We start from the raw sequence: 20723 nt of genomic DNA, 5'->3' as shown, positions 1-20723 counted from the left end.
GCATGTGTTAGGATCTCGAAAGGGACCGATACACACCCTCATGACTCAGATACAGTAGGGCTTTGCGCTCTGACTCTGACTTTGACATCTTGTTTGCTCTTTTCAAAACCAAAGCAACTTGCTTTCCCATCAGCTCAGCTCTTTCCAACAACCCTGACTTTAAAACTCCTGCTAATTCCCTTTCTCTCCTCTCCCTCTGTCACTGCTGCAAAACAAAGATGAACATGTCCTAATGCCTTGTTATTTCTGAATGACACAGGATTAACCAGAAGGAGAGAAACCTGATTTTGCAAAATCAATTGACTTTTGAATTACAAGGAAAATAAACACCTTGCTTTGCCCAATGCAGAACTGATTGCGAGATGTTTGCATCTACCTGCAGATAGAGATATCACCCAGCTGTACGTGTATTTGTGATGCTAAAACTGGAGTCACAAAGGCTGATAATATTGGGAAAGAAAATTCCTGTAGGCTGAAACCTATGAAAGCAGGCACCAGAAAAGGTGGCAGAAAAGCCCAGCGAGTTTTTGAAGAGGAATCATATATACTAGAACATGCAAATATAGCCTCACGCATCTTTTGTATTCACTTTCCACGAGCCTGCGACTGAATGAGTTTTACTAGCACAAATGTTGGAGGAAAGTGAAGTTCAAAGCTGCATGCATGAGTAACCATGGAAACTGAATTTTAAATTTGCACATGCGAGTATTTGTATCCAGAGTACTTTGTACGCTCGGCCAATGCAGGAAGAGGGACACCATCATGTCACAACTGGCCAATTGCAACTTAGAAACACAGCTTGAATTTCAAATATCACCTACTTAGAGCAAACCTCCGTCCGCCGAGCGGAGAAAAAAAGGAATGTGAAAAAACCTGCCTCAAATTGCCATCTGCTCGTGAATATTCCACAATTAGCAGAGACGGATTCATTGGATACATTATTCATTGTGGATTATTCGCCCAGATCTAACAGCGGTAGTGCAACGGGTATTTAAATATTGTGATGAGGAACGATTCAGACATAGAAGGTGGATGTGTGTACATTCATCCACGTATGAATATGGATGTGCTCCTATCCTGCAGGAATCTCTGGGAACAATAGCTGTGTGGTAAATACCTTGTCCTCTGCGCCAACAGAAAACCTAGAACTCCATGATAAACTGTATTTTTTTTTAATCCCTTTTCCTGTTTATTTGTCCTCTGCCCCAACTCCTCCTCCCTCAGCTGAGCTACTAATGCACCAAAATCAGCTGCCATTTTAGTAACAAAGGCATTTGCTGTTTCCCTTGCTGTGGCTTAGGTTATGGAAGAGGTTTGGTGAGACAATATTTTCCCCACTTCCACCCCAGCCTTCCAGTGTGACCCATGTTAGGCAGTGAAAATAATAAAACCAAAACAAACCAAAAACCTCCAAGTGCAATGCTGTGTTTGTAAGCATGGCTTTCCCAGGAAATCTTCGTAAGCTGCCTTGCAGTTTGCAGTGACTGCAGCGCAGATCGTTTTCTGGGCCCCTTTGCAGGTTCGTCTTTCATGCCACGGAGCCAACTGAACTGTGGCCATCAGTGGCAGATTGACCCTTGCAGGCCTGCGTGCCAGAGCCATGGCAAAACAGAAACACCCCAAGAAAATACCTCAACTAAAAGCAATAACCAACAGGCACGGCAAGAAATAGCCTCGAGAAGGGGGTAGGTTTGGAGGGGCGCACACTTGGTCAAGAGGCTGGGGTATGATGGAGCCAGTGCAGCTAGGCCAGGATTGCTCAAGTAGAAACAACACAGAGAAAAGGAAAGGGGAAAACTGATAAGAAAAAGGAAAAAAAATATACAAATCTAATGAAAGAGTCTGAAGTAGCACAGGATGGGGTTATGCAACTTCAATTTGTCCAGTGCTGTTCACAGACAAACACTCCCCCAAAGCAGCATGGACTTGTGCAAATGAAGGTTGTGAAATCCCCACGCTGCTGCCAGCTGTTGCCCAACTCCACCAGGTAGCAACGCTGTACTGCAGAAGACAAGCAAGGATCCACCATAGCAAGGCTCTGGCATGACGTGCGCACAGACCTTCACGGTGGAGTCTGGGCTGAATACCCTTCTCAGTGCCACGCTGGGCCATGCTAGCCTGCAGCATGGCAGTCCTCTGCCAGGCAAGCTCTCCTGAGGTCACATCGAAATGGTGCAACCATCGTGCAGTAAGACGCGGTCAAGGATAGGGAGGACAGCTTTTCTGCTGTTAGTAGCAGCTCCCAGGCTACTACTGATGCAGAAGATAAGTGGTCTGGTCTCTGATGGGCCAGGGTGTCCCATGCAGGAGGTTTACATGTGTCATACACAGGCACAGAGGTGACTCCCCAGGTGCTTATTTCCTTCCCCATTAGCAAAAAATCAGCTCCTGCTAAAACAGAAGAACGTGAGAAACCCGTCTCCGAAAATGCTTATAGTGTCCAGGACTACGCGTGCTCAAAGCTCACAAGGACACTGATCTTCCTTGGGGTGCATAGACACACTGAGCCTAATTTCTTGGTCCCAAAGGTTTTAGGCAGGGGGTAAACCTTGGGTCAATGTACAGATACCCAGCTTTAGGACACTGGGTAGCCTTGGGCAGGATCTGCTGAACCCACACAGGCCAGATAAGGGTCTTAAGATGCTGTCCTGAAGGCAAACTTGTAAACCCCACCGATGCTGGGCACTAGGAGCCCACATGCTGTCTGGGAGCTCCCATGGGAAGACTGTTGGGAGTGAGGTTTATTTAGACCGTCCTACTTGGATTCCCATGATTGTTGACTGGAAGGGTGAATCCCAACTGGAAGACCAGCCTTGGCAGTGGGATGATTGTCCTGTGTTTGGAGTCTGTAAACCCACAGGGGTGTCTTCCCTCAGCTCTACTCTGCAGGGTTTGACTCGGTGCAAGCTGCACAGAGGTGTTCCCTCGCCATGCTCTGCAGGGATGGGATTGGGCAACTAAATGGTAATTTGGCAAATAGTTACTTGCTAAAAAACATGATTTTCATTGTCTTAAAGTTCAATATCGGGTTTAACTTGCAGCATAAAGTTGGTTGAAAAAGATTTAGTATCTGGACTTCCACTGCCAGAGGGCAAGGGACAGTTCTCTTTCACCCACATATCTAGGAAGCCAGAGAGCAAGGTCAGGAGATTTGAGCCCCATTTCACTGGCACTTTCCTTCATTCTTCAACTACAAAACCCATACAGCAGGGCTAACTCATTCCATGCAAGCAAACACAATAGTTACTGCATTAGCAAGCTTCAAACACAGACCAGGACATACCCCATGTCCCATCTGTGAGAGCTGTCCACCCACCATGATGTGTGTGGACAAATCCTTGTACAAGCTCAACTCCACGTATGTTTCCTGAGGCTTTTAAATAGCATCGTGGTCACACGCTGCTGTGCTCTTCCATGGCTCGACCCTGAATCTGCCTTCCTGTTTACAGGTGTCATCAGGATTACGTACATTCAGTTGTTGTGGGAGGGATCGGTGCCTTTTCCTACAGAGTATCCATCCAGAAATATCTTTCTGAAAAAAGATGGAAGAGAGGAGCAGAGGGGACCTGCTGCAGAGGAGCCAGTCCTAAGACCTGTAGTTAACGATCCAGTCCTCCTCCTCCAAAGCAGTGTAAATGCAGCCTATGCTGACCCAGTCCTAAAGGTAGGGCTAGGAGGTATTTCTGCTTTTGCTCAGAGCAGGATAAAGAGCAGCAGTTCTATCTCATACACGTGTTGCCTCAGTTGGCCCAGGCCTGCAATGCTCCAGAGACCCTTTGGAAGGAGCGAGGACCAGAGAAGGATGTGATTTCAGTGCCAGTGCAGCATCAGACCCACCCCAGGAGCCCTGGAGCACCTCCAAGCTATGTCTCATGCCACATGCTGAGTCCGAACCAAGACAAAGAGCTCTGGAGAGGGGGGATGAACATTTAATGGATGGAGAGAAGCGTCAAGTCTCCAAAGGGAACAAAGCAGCAGCTCTACATCTTGCCTGGTTCTGTTTCCCTTTCCTTTCCAATGTTCAAAGTCTTTTTCCTGGGTACAGGTGGGACCATGCACTCTTTTGCCTGTCTTTACTGGCCAGCCAGAAAAAACACTGGAGGATCTAAAAACTGTAACATGACCATAGTCTATGAGAATATTTCCTCCACCAGCAAGGGCAAAACCAGCTGCTGAGACCCATCATTCTTCACCATCATCCTGATCTGGATAAGGGGTCAGGGCTATAGCTACAGAGTTGTAGCTCAACACATTTGAAGCTGGGAGGGGAATCACTCCATCTTTTTGTCCACCTCTTAGACAAAACCTTCAAGCCCACCCAGGAAGGGAAAGGGCTGGGGGAAAACCAGAAAGAATGAGGAGAAAAACAAGCAATTCCAGAGGACTTAAACGAAAACAAGGCAAGGGGGTGAGGGTAGTAATGATGGGTTTCACTAAGTGCCACCTGAACTGAAGCCACTTTCAAAGCAAATTTAGGCCAGTACCAGAAGGTTGTCAGCCGTGAGTTCCAATCTGCAGATCAAGATCTGTTCATCTCAATAAGTTTCCACTGGAAATACAGTTGGGCCAAAACAGAAATTTGTCATTGGAATGTGTCAATTTAGATCATATTTTTGATGGAAAAAAGTCAAAATGAATAATTTCATTTTTCCCTTCTCATTTCAGTGAGGTAGAAAGTTTCATTTGAGCATAATTCATTTCATTTAAACCTTCATAGCTAAATAACTTTTTGCACAGAATAATATATGTGCATCCACATTACATATTTACCATGCAAATCTTGCTTAAATGAGCTACCATTACCAAATCACTGCATTCTGCAGTCCGCTCCATTTTACAACTACATTTTTCCTAGGTGATGCCTTCCAGTTTGTGCACTGATGTGAACCTGCATGCATTTTCTTATGGTTGAAGCAGCTTTGTCTGATATGATCTATTCTGAAGTCCCACCAAAGTGTACTTGAGATTGGATTACTCGATGAGCATCCAGGATAAGCAGCACTTGCAAGATTTACCTGGGATTCAGTCTTTTCCCAGTGGTAACGAGGCAAAGACCCAGCACATAAAAAGACTTGCACTGACAAAGCCATCCTGTCCCAGCCCAGACTGAACCAGACAGGTACACAAATCATGGTTAATATCCTCTGAACTTTGGTGGTATGCAAAAAGATTCTATTTAAATCCAGAACTGAGATTTGACTTCTTTAATTGACCTGGGAAGCAAGCTTTTTCAAGCCCTTGGAAGAAAAGAGTTATTGCTGTCTTGTAGGAGGGTTCCCTGGATGCTGTTCCAGCTCTTTTACAGGTGACTTGGAGTGAATTATGTGTTCTGTGCCTCAGTTTCCACATTTGCAAAGCCTTCATTTTCTGCAGAGGATGTCTGCGAACTCACTGGTGCTCATAAGCTGAGCAAACGCTTGTGGGGGGACATGCAAGGGATGTCACAGGAGTTCAGCACCACCACGGGCCGTTGCAGCACAGGCTGTGAGCTCTGGGTACCAACCAGCTTTGCTCTTTGATCCTGGTTCCTCCCCCATCCACACTGCATAGAGCACTTCTGGGCCAGCTCCTCTCAGGAGTTGTTCCCTGCAGGTGGTACAGATAAGACCACCCCAGGTTTGGGTCCTGTTGCCATGCCCAGACCTCCACTATCTCAGACACAACCCAAGTTGTCCCCCACCCCAACCCACACATGGACCTGCTGCAGAAATTGCTGTGACTGTCCTGTCCCAAGCACATGACCTTTGGGACTAATTCTGTCTTTTCACATGTGTCTGTACAGCACCTAGCACAACGACCTAGTAATTATAACAGAAGCTAAATTACTGCTAAAATTAGGTGCTTATTAACATCATAGCCTCTGGGCACCACCACAACACTTAATAATGCTGCAGTCTAAGAGTAACTCACAACCCATCATAATCTTCATGAAAAACTGTCCTTAGGGAGAGAGTTTCTGTACAAGGTCTCAGTTTTCCATTAGGTCATATTTTACACATGGAAAAAAAAAAAATCTGTTCAAATGCCTAAGGATTTCAATTCAGTTCAATGATTTCAAGTGCAAAATGAAGATGTGCATATGTTGTCACCCATGAAGTTTACTTTTGGTTGTCAGCTTTGAGTCATAAGCTTCAAGGACAGTTTTGGGGTGTTAAGCCGCTTGGACTCAGGACACCTCATGACCGTGTAAGGGCCAGGACAGGGCCCACGCCACCACCCCCCCCACACACACCAGTGCAATAAATCTGGCAGCACAGAGCCAAAGCCAAGCTGTGTTTTCTCCTGTCTAGTTCCCACAGTCTCCCTCCTGCCACCAGGGTTCCTGGTGGGGTCAGCTCCAACCCCAGGGGGAATTTAGGACCATGCCTGGAACAGAGCATGGCCAAAATTCAATTTGCTGCTTAAATCCAACCCAGTTGACTGAGGTATTGAAGATGAAATATGATCCATGCCAGGTCCCTCAGGAAAGGCTGAGAAGCAAGAGGGCAAAGCCAGCTGGTTCAGGTGCCACATTGTGAAACAAGAGGCAGGGTGAGCTCAGCATGCCATGAGGTGGTGGGATGTGGAGGAAGGGATGTGGGGCACTTCCCAGGTCCCAGAGCTGTCCTCTGCCAGACACAGCACTCTGGACAACACATGGACATCCTAGCAGGGGCCGTCTCCCAGCCCATCAACTGCTTGGAGATACGGAGACAGGATCAGAGCAGAGCTTGCGGGGACAGGACAGACCTGAGCATCTTCTCTGAAGACAACCCCCCACCACCCGAATCAGCTTGCTCTTTGTCCCAGGTGAAGGAATGACTTGTATGGCCCCAAATGAGCAGCCACGAGGCTGCAGGCAAGCACCAGCCAAGCTGGGAATTCAGACACCGCTATCGCACCACACACCTTCTCTTCTGTTGCTGATTAATGAGGCTGAAAAGGAAGGACTTGGAGGCTCCTCCCAGCCCTGCCCCTCATGCACACCCCCCCACAAGCACTCATATTATCTGTATCAAGCACATTTTTATGTAAATGCCCTAACCATCCCTTTCAGAGGTACAATGCCTCCCAGACTAAGCCCCTGAATGGCATCGGCACATTTCTCGTGCCTCAGCTGCTCACCCAGACAAACAGAAGTGTGGCTCTCCACAAAGGGCTATGGTAATGCAGAGCTGGAGGAGAGTCGAGGGGAGGGGGCAAGCAGGGGCCAAAGCTATTTCAATGACAGAAGAAAAGCTGGGCTCCCAGTATCTCGATGAGTCAAGGAAGGGACAGGCCCCACAGATGGATAAATGGAGTTGCACAAGACAGACAGCTCAGCCCCACAACAATGCACCATCTTTGGTTGGCGTGGTGGCCCTGGGGTCCACTGCGGGGCCCTGAAGCATTGCTGCAAAGGCAGGGTCTAGGCTTGCAACCTGGGATCTCTCTGTGGAGACTAACACAGGAAAGCTGAAACAGCCTACAGAGCAGGGAAGGAGCATGTGGAAAACCATGAAACGTTGAAAACTCTCACATGACGTCCCCAGCCTCCACACGTGCCACAGGGCGTAGTCCAAGGGACAAGGTGATATCCTACACTCCACCCACATCCCACCACAACTGGGACCTTCTTCCTTCAGCTCTCCTAAGGTGGAACTGCACGAGGCTTCTCCTCATGGGCTTGTCCATGAAGCCTGGTGGCACACCTAGCAGCTCTGCCTGCACAAGGCGTGCAAGTGTCGTCGTTCACGACAGAACAATTTCTTCTGCCAGGAATAGGTCAACAAGTAACATGCTTATTGAGAAGGGTTTCAAAGCACCCAAAGGCGCCTCTCACCCAGTGTTCGTGGCTGGTGTGCCAAAGAGGTAGCTTCCCAACACCACCCACCCAGCCACCAGGCAAAGGGACTTTCCAGTTTTTCTCTGCAGCAGTTTTGCATGACAAACTAAAGTGTTATAACTTGGTGCACCCCTCATAGGTTGGATCTTCACAGCCATAGGTTAGGAACAACCTCATAAGAGCCCTGATGCATATACCAGAGATGTGGCTTGCCTTGGCTTTCCCTTGTGCTCCACCCTGGGCTCAGTAAAGCCTCTGCAGGGACAAGCCAGGATCAGCAGGGGTCCCTGATGTGCATGGGACCCTGTCTCTGCTGGAGGAGCCCAGAGGGAAGGAGGTCAAGCTCAGTTTATGCTCCCGCAGGATTGCGGCAGTTGTGAGACACAGCAGAGAAAAGCCCATGGGGAATTGAGCATGTCTGTATGGGGAGGTGTGCAGGGAGCCAGGCGCCCTTCTGAAGACAGAGCAATGAAATGGTGTATGGATTTGCCACTTGCCCACCTCACACCCTGGCTGGGGCAGAGCCCTGAAGATGGGAACATGAGACAAATGTCTATGCACAGTCGGGCCAATTTGGAGCTGCTGAGGTGTCCCATACCAATGTTGTCTGACTTGCACAGAGTCGAGTCTACAACACCAGCTGTGCTCTGCTGATGGAGAGCAGCAACACCAGACCCCAGCTGGCAAAATCTTCTCCCTCTCCTGTCCTCTGCTGTCACACGTCCTGGTCGCTCACACCAACCATCCCATGAGGCTGCTGTGAAACACCTGGAACTGGGCAGGTTTGGGGAGGACAGGGGGGCCAGAATAGCACGGCTTTCCTAGCATCACTATGAGCCAGAGCACTGAGCAGGCTTGACAAGAAGGTCAAGATCCATTCAGAAAGCCCAGGGCAGTGTTTCCAGCTGCTTCTCACTTACAGAAATCCAGGCAGCACATGGCCTTACTCTTGCTGCCAGCCAAGCCATGCACTCAGCATATTAGTCTCCTTCTGCAAAATCAGGCCAAGGGCATCCTTTCCATTGATTCTTTCACTCTGTTTTGATAATTCACCATTAAACTGCAAGTAAATTTGCAGTGAGAGGCAATAACTAGGGGGACAGTCATGGGACAAGCACTGGATTTGGCCCCTGTGTGATGGGAAGGGTTGGTGCCTGCCCTCCCCCTTGCCATGAGCATGGAGACATGGCCAAGGAGAGGGCAGCCAGTGCCCCAGCCCACCTGGGTTGCAGTGCCCATGGGGACCACTCGTACCACTCCCCCGTCCAGCTTCCTCCAGTGCTACTAGTTGGGTGATCTGGACCAGCCTCCTCCCCCCTCCAGGTCCTCCAGCACTATTTATTCCAGCAGTGGGACAGAGCGGGAGGGACAGGACAGCCCTGGGTGTGGGAAGGAGACCCCGGGGCTGAATCTGGCGTGGGGCTGATGGAGGGGATCGTGCACATGGCATGAGGCTGCAGCAGCCTGGGTCTCTGGGTTCCACCGGTGCCAGGCCAGCTCGAGGACTAAAGCAAGTTTTTTGACTGCAGATTAACTTCTCCCTCACTCCCTCCAAACATGCAGCTTTCTGACGTTCCCCAAGCCCAGGGCCCCATCCCACCCATCAGGCTGGGGACTGCAAACACAAGCAAAGTGCAGCTGAGGTTTGGGTCAGTTCAGCAGCTCTGCCCTGGAATGTGGGCTTTGCAACAAACAATTATGATAATTGCCAGTGACAATAACAGGCAGAAAATGTTTGTGTCATGGCAACACAGGAAACAAACTCCAAGGAGAGCCTGTGTCCGTCAGCCATCCCTGCCAGCGCAGCTCATGCTCACACTGCTGCTGATGCACCCGACTTTTCTAACAGCTGGGCCGGACTCTGTACTCTGCTATGCACCCACCAGCTCAGAAGCCAAACCAACGTGGGTTACGTGATCCCAGAGCTGTCCTGACCTGGAAACAGCAGTTACGGTTACATGTGGGGCAGTTTTCGCTTGGGTAGGGATCCATGCAGTGCTCAGCCACACAGAAGTACCCCAATCAGAGCTAATCCTCTCTATCCCTCCGAAATGGGGATGCACAAGGTGACGTCACAGGGAAGAGCTACTTTGCAAAGTCCACTGGGGGGTTATTCATCGCCCAACGTGCACAGGCATCCCCCCAGCTCTTGGCATATCTCCAAGCCTGAGCACTGGAGGTGGATTGTGTCTTATCCACCTCAGGCCTTGCAGAAGTCATGACGTCCACAAGCCAATTCCATTCCCTGTTAGTTTGCAGCCAGGTCTCTTTACAATGGGAGGGTGTAAGACCCAGCACTGCTGGACACCAGCACCCAGGCATGTCACTCCCCGTGTGCCTGCCATTTCCAGCCCACTCTGCTCCCCCTCCTCCTTACTCATACCCATACTTTTGCATAGCTCAGTCATGGCTGATGAGACTTCCCACCAATTTCCTATTAAAAAAAAAAGATCATATCTGGGCTGAGGCCAGAGAAATAAAACTTCATCTCCACAGGACAGTGATTCAGCAGTGTATTACCAAGGTTATAATTGAAGCTGCACTTACTTACACAGTTTGGGTGCTGGCATCTGCTCATGAACACCACAGCACACAATGTCAAATTACAAGCCAGGGAGAGGGCAAACATGGCCTGTTCCTGCCCCATAGACCTCCACCCCTCCTGTCCTCAGCTGCCTGCTGTGCTCCAGGACACGGCTCTGCAGGGCTCACATATCCAGGGGAGAATGGGCTGGCTTCTTCCTCCTTGTCCATCAGCAGCATTGCTCTTTGCCATGCTGCGGGTGCAGTTAGATCTGTGTGGTCAGCTAAAGATGAGCAAGCTGGATTCTTGTCACCAAGGGCTTGCTCTGAAGACAAGGACATTGTGTAAGAGCAAACAGGTGGCGTGACAATGATGCACAAGAAGCAGACAGTACAGGTTGGCTCTAGGATCCCATGCTGACAGGTAGAAAAGATGGTGTCCCGGTCTTGTTTGAGCTCCAGAGTCACAGACACCAAATATTCTCATTTTATCCCAATTTCCATTTAATTTGTAAAAAGTTGAACAAGCAGCTCTGCAGCCTGCTGCTGTTAACTGCCGCTAAGGCCAGCAGCCCTGGGGAGTTTCCAGAGAGCAGGTGAAGTTAACACTGGGCCAAATGTTTAGAAAGGGAAGGAAAAATGACTCAGATGCACTTGCAGGCTCATCTGCTTGGCTTTGATGCCAGGTGAAGGAGCAATTGATACAGCACTCTGTTAGCAAGGAATTAAAATAGAACAATATAATTAAGACCAATTACATCTTTTTATGGAAATGGATTTTGTTAGACTAGCACGGTGCTTCTTGAGGAGATTAAAAGATTGGGTGATAATGAAAAAGTGCTTCTAGGTGAATTTCTGACAGAGGTGTCTGAGTTGGTGCCACAGAACAGCTCTCAGGGAGCAAGTGCGCAAGCTGCTTTGCACACAGTGAATGGGTGATCTCAAAACTGGGAGTAACTACTTCGCTGTTTTCCCAGTCAGGTCTCAGCATTTCACATTTGTTACCAATTTCCTAGGAAAAAATCAGATCTGGAGCACTTTCCAGGAGAAGTGTAGGGCTCTGCATGCAGTCTTCATGTCCCGTCTCCCCAGAGGCCAGTACAAAAAGCCCCGCACTGGGTTCCTCAGTGGCACTCATGTCTGCAGGGATGCAGAGAGAAAAGCTGCTCTCTGGGCTAGCAGGAGGTACCAACCAGCAAATCTTTTATCAGGACATGAGACAGATTCTTGATCTGGAGATTGAGAGAAGACTGCTGAGCCATGAATGGGGAGCACAGCTGGGTATTAGGGAGAAAACCCCCAGATAGTCAGTCAGGATGAAATACTGCTTGGACCCTGGCCTGTATTAGTCTGGGCTGCAGCCACAGTACTGTAACCTTTTTGGGTGACAGTGGGACCGACCCCACTGAGTGACTCGGGGCCATACGTGAAGTGTTCAGAGGCAGCCCAGTAACTCTGGGATGGCCCCTGGGTGCTTCAGGCAGATCTCAGTGAGGCTCAGAGGCTGCCAGAAGGGATGGAGTGGGAGGCTCTAGTATTTCTCAGTTTATTCAGATGATAGATCCTGCATATAATGCTTTTTCTCATTGGCCTGGGGTCATTCCAATAATGAAGACACTGTCTAATATCTGCTGATAGGACAATAGATAACTGACAGACACAAGTCAGGCAGCAGCACATACCAGTTGAATACTTCCAGAAGAAACGAACAGTAAGAGGAATGTGGAGCAGCGGAGATGTGGCACGCAGCCTGGTGTCCCTCTGCATGCATTCAGTGCATCCAGCAGACACCACCGGCCCAGATGCAGCAAGGTCCAGTTTTGGTCCATGCAGGGGCTGATGGCAGGAGACCCCTGTATGGGTGCTGAGAGGACAGGCTCAGCCTGGGAGGCTGTTTATCCTCCAGGCACAGCCTTCTGTTGCACAGGTCTCCACTTACCTCCCTTGGCCTGTCTGGCCCACAGACAGCAGTAGGGTTGGCTCCACAGTCCCTCCAGCATGGCTTACCCCAAACCTCTGTCACTGCCTGGCCCAGTCTCCTCACCACAGCTGTGCCTGAAACCTCCTGGATGAAAGGCTCTGAGGCTACACGGAAGAGATGGGCTGTGTGCCATGGTGAAGGTACATGGCACAGTGTGCAGGTCACCAAGGCACAGAAGTGTTAGCTGGGAGGAAGCTCTGGAGGTCTCTAGTCCAGCCTCCCATTTGAACAGAGGTATTGCCAATGACAGAGGCTGTCACCCATAGCTTTGTCTGGCAAAATATTTGGAAGCCTTTGAAAGTCTGCCACAACAACAGTCCAGAGATAAAGTGGTAATGACAAGTTGGCACTAGCCAACTCTCCTGCAGAGATGATGGTTAAAGGAACAGCTTGCTGAGCAGCTCACCCTTCATTCCTGGGCTGTAGCACCCTGTTGCAGACTGCACTGGAAATGGGCACGGTGCCTCACAATGCTGGAGATGTCTCTGGGCAGTAAGGCAGAGCTTTGCTCTGTTAGGAGCTGTGCAGTCACTGTAGACATTCTGGGGACCCTATGGTCTGGCTCCTTGATGAAGTACACATGTATCTGGACAGATGAGGAGCCCACGGAAACCACAGTACAGTGCTGATGTACCGATAGGTGTTGAGCTCAGCCTTAGGCATACTCAAGGTTTTCACTTGGCAGCAGGACAAAGCAGAGCACGAAAGGAAGGTTTGGCAGAGGTAACAGGATTGCTGTTCTGGTGTTTACCTCCCAGCATGGATAACAGCACAGTAGAAAGCCCAAAGCATAAGAGGGAACTGAAGAAAACCAATTTATGAATGACTAGTGGTGGGAGTGGACTCTCTGGTAGGGAGGTGCAAGGGAGGCAGTCCATGGAAGGACTTGAAGGTGAAGGCAAGTACCTTGTACCTGGCAGAGCAGAGATGGAGGTGTGGGGAAGGATGTGAAAGAGGGATGACACAGGAAAGCAGCAAGACAGCATGGTCCTTCAAGCAGTGATGTGGGTGGGTAATAGCATGATGCTGGTCAGATGAAGAGATACAGCAGCTGTAGTAACCCAGGCACATGACAGGGAGAACACAGGCAAGCGTGCTGCCGGTATGTGGACAGGAACAAAAAAGCTGCACCACTGAGATATTAGACAGAAAGAACCTACAAATAAGGTACTGCCTGGACACAGGAGCTCAGGAGGAGAGCTGGGACAATCCTGGCTTCCAGGGTACAACAGGCAGGATAGAGCTGGCCCCAGTGAGTGAGGGTACCCAAGATGGTGGAGATGAAGAGCTCTGAGCAAGTGATGTTTGGCTTGAGCTGGCAGCTGATTGTCCTAAGTCCCTCGTCAGGGCCATTGGGACAGATCCAGTTTCCTCCCAGTGAGAGAAGGAAACCAGCACATTGCATCCCCATTAATTGCTCACAGCTAATGAGCCTTATGAGGTGAGAGCACAAGGTCCAGCTACTCATAGGTCCCTCTCCCATCCAGATCTGCAGCATCAAGGGAGCAGGAGGGAAGAGAAGAGGAGAAAGAGAGGCTGAGGGCAGTTGGTGTCCATTATCCCCTTGCCCAGCCAGCAGAAACTGGTGCAAGAAAAACACTATTGCAGAGGGTGCGTCTTGAGTCCCCTGAACCACTGCAGGGCAATCCCCTGGCACCTGACGCTGCAGTGTGCACGTGCCAGCCACACCAAGGACTGTATCCTCCTGCGTTCCCACCACCTTCCCTGCTTCCTGGCCCAGACTCTGCTCAGGTGCAGCCACCTGCACAAGCCACTTGTGAAGCAGGCTGCAGGACTGTGCTCGTGTGCTGAGGAAGGTGCCTGCTCCCACTGGTCTGTGCCACCCAGCAGCTCTCAGACACAGCCCGCGGGGCCAGGCTGCCGCAGTAGAGGTGCTGCTCACGTCTGGGCTGTGCAGGGAGAGGGGCTGTGTGCACAGACACCTGTAGAGCCGGAGACTGATGCTCCCTTTCTGACAGCAGCAGAAGGGATGTTGTGAGATACAGGCTAATTTCACAGCAGGATCCAGCATGCCCAAAAAAAGAGAGGAGACAACACCAGGAGAGCAAGCAGCTGGGTGGGGCTGAAGAAACCCTTGCTTCACCCCAGAATTTTTTCCCTACAACATCAGCTGTGCAGGAAACATTGCTAAAACTCCAGAGAATCCCAAACACCTTTGGGGTTTTCCCTTGCCAGGAGTTAGGAGTGATTCCCAGGGCAGAAACAGTGTCGCAAAGCCTGGCAGCCCACACACTGAATGGTGCTTTCACTTCCAGTTCTCACTAAGTGCTACATCCTTTAGTCATCTAGATGCTGCACAGACACATCTTCCTGGGGTTTCCAGCTGGCAAAGGTAGGAGGGGACAGACCAGGCAAGCGGAATTTCTCCTATTACACCCTGTGCCATGTGGATGGTAACTGGAGTTTCTTCTTGCACTGATGAAGGGAAAGAGATGTTACTCTCAATGGGATTTTCAGCAGGGTTCAGCAACCATGTATTGCTCACAGCATGTGATTTTGCGCCTTGGAGTTACAGCCATAGCCCTGACTCTGCACTGATGCACGTCCCTGTGTTCACCTTATCTTGCTGGGGGAAGGAGCTGCTCCACAAACCCCACCTCCCACAGCATCCCTTAGAGGCAGCACCCAGCTTTCACTCTCTGTAGCACCTAGAGTGGCTTTTACCCACTCCCCAGTTCCCAGAGGAAGGAGGACAGGATGTTTGTTTACTGGAAGGTGTTACACAGGACTCTTTTCATAGTCCATTTAAGTCACTTCTCATTACAGTATATGTTTATATATACTTATAATTATATGCTCAGCACATAGATGTGCATAGAGCTCTGCACTCCAAAGGCACTGCAGAAATGGCACTCAGCTAATCCACTGGCCAAGGCAATGTCTGACCCCAAGCCATCCTTGCTACGGTACCTGAGCGAGTGTGCTCCAGTGAGGAGCTTCAGCAGCTCACAGGGGCGCAGGGAGATGCGTGGCAGCACCTTCGCCTGTGACACCTCCTGGGATTGCATGTGACCATCCTGTACCCACAGGTGCTGCGGAGATGCAAACAGCACACCCACAAAGATCCAGATTTGGTTCTTCTCCAGCTTGTTCTGCCTTGAGCATGAGCTCAAGAACCCTGACATCAGCAGCACAACTGGAGGCTGCAAGGCATGGAGCTGTAGGAACTGAGTTGTCAGCCTTCCGCTTTGCTCTAAATGTAACGGATGAGCACGCACCACCCCACCGGATCACCTCCATTCTCCACAGACCTCCAGGAACTGCTCGACTCCCATCCACAGCAGCCCAGCAGTGCACACAAATTGGGGTCACCGTGAGCAGGCTCTTTCCCACCTCGATGTCTTCAGCACCTTCTGGAAATGCCTTTTTTTTCCTGGGCCTTCCCTGAGAGTTTTGCCTTTGGGGCACAGCTCTACAGTCAGCTCCAATTTTATTGTCTTTCTTATCAATGAGCTGGGTGTTCACTCCTGTGAGCAGGTCCCTAATCCAGGGTGTCCATGCAGACAGTATTACACACCCCCACACACCCTGACGCACGCCCACACACCACCCCCACCTCCCCAGTTTGTACCAAGCCAGCAAAAACTCATGCCATGAATTTTCCAGCTCAAACACCAGCAAAGCAGAGCTGTGAATCAGTTCACAGCTGCAGGGCTGTATTGACTCTCAGAGTGTAACTTTTAGTACCTACCACGACACAATGAGTAAAAGCCTTGAACTGGAAATGCAAATACACATATAATTTATATTTAATAAGGCAGCTAATGTACTGTGTGTCCAGCAAAGTACCACCCAGCTCCTATCACCCATTTATTGAGGTTACTCCACATAATAAATTCCAAATGAGTGATAATGGCTGTATTTGGAATTATATTAATAACTGTGCATGCATATCTGAAGCCAGGGAGATGAGGGTATAGCAAGCGCTGAACTTGCTGTGCAGGCATGGCAGCAGGCAGGCCCATGAGTATTTTGGAAATGTTATGTAATTGCCATCAGCTCCAAATGAATGAATTAATTGATTCCCCTTGCACCCTGGCAGAGGGGACCCGCTCTCAGGCGCTGAAGCAACCAACATCAAGTACAAGTGACTGATGTAAAGGAAAAATTTAAAGGGAAACATTTTCTGCAGTGTTTCGAAGTCTCCTACCCAGGTCTGGGTGGGAGATTTGCATCTGAATACATCTGTGCAGGTATCTGACTTTTTAGGTTGGTTGCAGTGTAGAGGAGAAAACCTGTAATTTCAGATAACCTGGATGCAAAAATGTTTAAAGAAACCTCAGTTAAATTAAGTCCTAAGGGGAACCAGGAAATAGCAAATTCAAACTGAAAAGAAAGGTTTATTTTGAGCACTATCAAAAAGCTTAGAAATAAAATGGATATTCATTTTGAAAGAAAGCACAATACAGTAAATGTAATTTATTGAACTATTTGTTTCAATAATACATTTAATTTTCAGTACTTAAGTAAATACATTTTAGGGAGAAGTGCCAGATGAAAAGCCTCAATTCCTTTAAAGATCTTTATATTTCTCTGGCTCTGATTTGCTGTCATAGACACGGACTGAGCCTATATCACTTCTTCTTCTAATGAAATAGGATTTCATCCCAACTATTTTTGTCTTTGTCTCCTGCACCTTTGTCCACAGCTGGCAGCTCCTGCAGACACTCACCCACCATGCAGTTCACACATGCATGGGAAGGCACTTGCACCTCTGTGCGTGCTCACATGCACTCATGCGTCTTAATGGCAAGCCAAAGGGTAGGGGAGATCCTCGCCCTGAGCAGACATGAGGTTAGGAACTTTTTAGGAAGGCTGATAGTTGTCTTCTAGCTTTACTGATGGCTTCTTGTGGTCTGAAAAGCTCAAGAGGGTCACCCAGTTGATCAGCTCGGGGCTTTTAACCCAGGGCACATAAAGGACTTCAGAGAATCCCGGAGCTGGTAGAAAGAGTGTCTGGAGGTCTTCAGTCCAACCAGCTATCACCAACACCATGGCTTAATCTGGACAAGTCTTTAAAACCTCCAGGAATAGAGAGTCCCCTCCTGTCTGGTGTTCCAGACTGTACCACCCTCCTGGGGAAGAATGCCAAGAGCATCCCACATTGCAGCTTCTGGCCAGTGCCCCTTGTTGTATCAGCTGGCACAACCAAGAGGAGATTGGGGCCTTCTTTTTTGTGAGAGACCTGCTTCAGGCTAAGGGGTGTAATCTGGCCTTTTAGCAGACTGTGGTATAAATGTTAGGGCAAAATGGATAGGGGCTGAGCCCAGAGGAAGATGGTGACCCAGGACCACACACAGGAGCACAGCCTGCCAGGAGGCCTGGCTCTCAGCTCTGCCCAGCCACTTCTTGGGGAGTTGAGTTTTCCCAGCCTCACGCTGTCCCTTGTCACACAGGCTTTCAGCCAAGACATGCATACTGTTGCATAAGGACCGAGTCTTATTAGGCATTTCTGAGCTCTTCTTGCCCAAAAGCAGCAAGCTGAAGAGGACATAAGGCATCTTAGTGTCATCAGCCCCTTGGAAAGGGGAAAGACTTTCAGACTTCGTCTTGAAGATCGAGTGCTACCAGACAGACAGACCGACAAGGTACACCCCACATCATGCACTCCAGGCTGGTTGATACACCGTGCTCTGCCCCATGAATGGGCAACAGGAGTTAAAGCTGTGACTGGGCTGGCTTTGCTTGCAGGGCATTGGTTGCTCAAGTACGTGAAACTCACTGCAAGGCCAGAAGCTTGCAAAGCTTTTCACTTTTTACTGCCCCATCACATTGAATTGTACATGTGTGTTGCCACTGGGGAAAATGGACTCTGCAGGATGTCTGAGCTCAAGGTTTTTTTCCTGACTTATCATTGACCCATTTTGATACCCCTGAAGCATCACTGTCATCCTTGCAATCATCACTCAGCTGTCAGCTGCCTGGTCCTCACCTCTTTCCTGCGGACCAGCTCCTTGCTGCTCGACGCCTTCAAGTGAGCTTGCAAAAGCTTCTTCCCTAGGAGCCTTCCTGAGGCAGAAGCCCACAAAATTCACAGGCAGGACTTATAGTCCATGTGGATCCTTACCCCACAGCAGCCCATTGCACGGGAGCTCCCCAGGACCACTGCACGCTGGAGTCACATCTCTGCTCTGCAGCAGGGGCCCAAACCCATTGCTGAAGTCCAAGGGACCCTCAGCCTCAGGCACGACTGGCAGTAAGGGCTGCTCAGCCATCATTCAGGCACCACAGCACTACCCATCTCAGGAGCTGGGTTTCAACCCCGAATTTAAGATGTAGCCTATGCTGTTGACTATCCAGTACGCAGTGAAAGGGCTCCCAGTGCTCCCGCTGGAGGAGTGCCAGGAACCCAGCCTGAAGATGTCCTCACCCTGCAGCCCAGCTCACACGTGTCCCCATGTGGGACAGACTGCACAGCCAGCACCTGATGTTCACCAGCTGCAGTTAGGCAGTGGGGAAAGGACAGGACAGGGTGCAACCCTGTGGTTTCTAAAGGGTTAATAAAGCAGGGCCAGCCCTGCCTGCAGGAAGCATTGCAGGAGTTTTGCTACCTGCCCCTGCCAGCTCTGCAGCCACAAGGACCCTGGATTTCCCCAAGTCCCTTGCACACCTCTGGCACTTTGCAGTGGATATTCACCCCATCCCTCGTAGCTGGCTCCCCTGGACAACTGGGAGCCAACAGGGCTACAGCCATCAAGCGTGTGTTTGCTTGGGCAAGCTGGAGACCCCTCCTACCCAGAGCAACCTCCCTGCACCCCCTTGCATCCCCCTGCCTCAGCCCCTGCTCAAGCCCTGGCTGCCAGCCCGGCAGCAGTCCAGCACGCAGCCCCACTTGTAGCTGAGCCCTGCAAGGGCTGCTGGGCTGGTGAGGCAGGCAGATAGAAATGCAAAAGCCCAAACCACATGGAGATCATCTCTGATAGCATCAGATAACAGTTCAAAAGGCAAGCATCCTTTCTCCTTGCTCTCAGTCTCCCTCTCAGTTTCTTTTAAGCACAAAAATGGCACAACAACAACAAAAAAAAAAAAAAAAAAAAAAAGAAGAAAAGGAGGGGGAAGGAAAGAAAAGAAAGGGGCAACTTCCAGCCACGCAGTAAAATGCCATCTGTCTCCTGACAGCTCATGTGACACTGACAGACGTCCACTGCGAGCTGGAGCCAAAGGCACGGCAGCCCGTGATCCCCATCACAGCGGGCGAGGAAGCACGCGTTCCCCAGTCTCCGCTCTCTCCCAAACCCATCAAAAGTTTTCAAGCTGGGAGAAAAAAAAAAAAAAAAATCAGGCTGATCCTTGCTGCCCTTCCTGCAAGGAAACATGCCCAGGGCAGTGGTGGAGGTGGCAGTGTTGGACTTCAGAGTGGGGCTGTCAGTGCCTCGTGACTTTTCACTGGGCTGGGATCCCCTCGGATCCACCTGTTTCCCTCTCAGAAGCAGCTCCTGGAAAACAAAGGAGATGAACAGCAGGCAGCCCACCACCCCCACGCAGCCCAACTGCTTAATTGCCTCTAGGGAAAGAGCCTCGCTGACCCTGGGAGCCTCCTAGGCTGGAGACGAAAAGCGCGTTGTTGTATAAGACAGACGTGCTGCCGTGGCTGCCAGTGACCAGCTGCGGGCTGGCCCTGCAGACGCTGACACAAAGAGGGAAGCTGCGACTCATGTTTCCTGGGAGCACAGATGTCTGTAGATGACAGAGCCACTTCCCAGAAAGAGATATGCCCCAGTTCGGTCCCAGAGGAGACCTTGCGGAAGTCCCTGTGCAGTGGGTGGAAGAGGAAAAGCCCCAAATGTTCCTGATTTCCCTGGATTCCCAGCAGTGGGAAGCGGGACTTAGCTGGGTGTTGGAAGGTGCAACCTTCTTGCCCTACATCCCGAGCATCTGCAGCTTAGCAGAGCAGCGCAGACCCTGTGAAGCTCAGCACCCTGTGTGAGGCTGCCTTGCGAGGGTGAAGGAGCTCTGCCTACGGCACCCACCAAGTGGTCCTGGGCAGGCTGGGCACGAGGCCACACACCTGCATGGAGGCATGACCACCCTCGTGCCAGCCGGGGCCGCAGGGCCAGCACAGCAGTGAGGTGTCCGCACACCCCTTCTTTGGAGCACCAAGCCCACCATCAGGAGCAAGCAGCGCAGGCCAGCACACAACTCCTTCCCCATGAACTTTTTGCATTCCCAGCCTCATCACCCAGGCCACTGCTCACCACCCAATACGTGGCAGGACCTCACCAGTATGGCCAACTTGGAGCTGAGTTGCTCATCTCCTAAACTTGTCTCCTGGGAACAGAGTTGCAGGAGTCACCAGCCGTGCACAGAGCTGGAGGGATGACATGAGGGGGTGCAGGAGGCTGGCTTCCCCTGCCTGCCAAGGGACCAGCAGGATGATGCTATAAGGTTCTACAA

This window comes from Pelecanus crispus, chromosome 16 (genome assembly GCF_030463565.1).
Source record: "Pelecanus crispus isolate bPelCri1 chromosome 16, bPelCri1.pri, whole genome shotgun sequence".
NCBI lineage: Eukaryota > Metazoa > Chordata > Aves > Pelecaniformes > Pelecanidae > Pelecanus > Pelecanus crispus.
Note: the sequence above shows the minus strand (reverse complement) of the source record.